The sequence below is a fragment of the Hypanus sabinus genome, chromosome 9, assembly GCF_030144855.1.
Source record: "Hypanus sabinus isolate sHypSab1 chromosome 9, sHypSab1.hap1, whole genome shotgun sequence".
NCBI lineage: Eukaryota > Metazoa > Chordata > Chondrichthyes > Myliobatiformes > Dasyatidae > Hypanus > Hypanus sabinus.
The window spans coordinates 103,982,363-103,984,005 of NC_082714.1; positions in this window are offsets into that span (position 1 = coordinate 103,982,363).

Sequence of the window (1,643 nt, forward strand, 5' to 3'; positions counted from 1 at the left end):
CACAGTATGCCTATAGACATTGCTCAGAGACTGGCAATCACCATCGAGTTTTAGCTTCAGGTGGAAGTCAACAGGCTGTAGCTAGTTACAAACTGGCATCAAGCACAGTGTCGTCCATAATTTCGGAGGTCTGTATGGCTTTCGGGAAAGCATTGCAGCGGGAGTTCCTTCCCTGCCCTTCAGTCGCCCAATGGGAAACTATTGCAGCTAATTTTTGGCAACTATGGAACTATCCGAGCTGTGTTGGCAGCACCGACGGAAAACACGTGAACATCAAGGCACCGCCGCACGCCGGGAGCAACTATTACGAGGGTGCACACTCTGTTGTCCTGATGGCTACCTGCAACACCAGATATCAGTTTACCATGGTGGATGTATGGGGATATGGACAGGAAAGTGACGGGGGCATCTTAAAGGAGAACAGATATGGTTCTATGCTGCTTGAACACAAACAAACTGAACCTTCCCCCACCAGCCAATCTTCCTGGAACAGGAGTCAAAGTCCCGCATGTAATTGTTGGTGATGCTGTGTTCCCCCTACACAGCAATCTCATGCGGCCCTTTGCAGGCAAATCACAGACACTGAGTTCAATGAAAATTGATTTAATGTAATAGTGCTTGCTTTGTGTGACTTTATATATGTATTCCCCTAAATGTTTGTAGTGATCACAGCTACATTGCCACATAATGATTTCCTATTCATTAATACTCTATATTTTATGTTTTGCTAAATAGGGATGAACATGACCATGGAAAAGTAGATGTATAACTACCGTCACTCCACAGCCAGACGGGTGTTTGAGAACACATTTGGCATCTTGGTGGCAAGGTGGAGAATCCTCAGTCGACCACTGGAATTTCTGCCTGACAAAGCAGTGAACATTGTCAAAGCTTGTATCGCTTTACGCAACCTCCTGGCCTACACCGATGAAGTCAACACTCCTGTGAGCAGATACATCCCTGCTGACTTTGCAGACTCAGATGCTACACATCAGATGTCACCTCAGCCAGGCGAGTGGCGAAGACACGAATGTCTTGGAATCTCTAGATCCTCATTACCTTTCAAGGTGCCATTCCACCAGAACTGCCACTGGTGTACGGAATGACCTGATGGCCTTCTTTCAATCACCTATGCAACTTTGCCCTTGCAGAACAACAGTGTGTCATGGCCAACTTAATCAGTAAATTGTAAGGACATAAAATAAATGAGCCTATAAATAACATGCGGCTGTTTGAATAAAAAAAGGACCTGGTATAAAATCAAGTTGTTATTTATTTTCAGTAACATGCACAATATTATACAAGGTGCAAAGTTGTAAAGCACTGAAAATTACACAGTTTAGTGCCCAAATATAAGTGTGGAAAATGTATAGTGTAGGAACTTACAAAATATTACATTAATTAAATATCAAAATATGCAATCGTTGATTGTTTCTGCTTCTGCTGTTTGTAGAGATGGAACATTGCCTGTGACCTCTGCTCCTCTGGCAGCCTCACAGCATGTCTGCAACTGTTTCCCCAAACCTGAAGAGCTCATCATTTTCTTGCAACAGTCTATGTTGCAGTTCCGCCCTCTGTTCATCCAACTGGGCGACCTGCTTCAGTAACCAGTCATCATGTTCTTTCCTCTTCTTCTGTGCTGT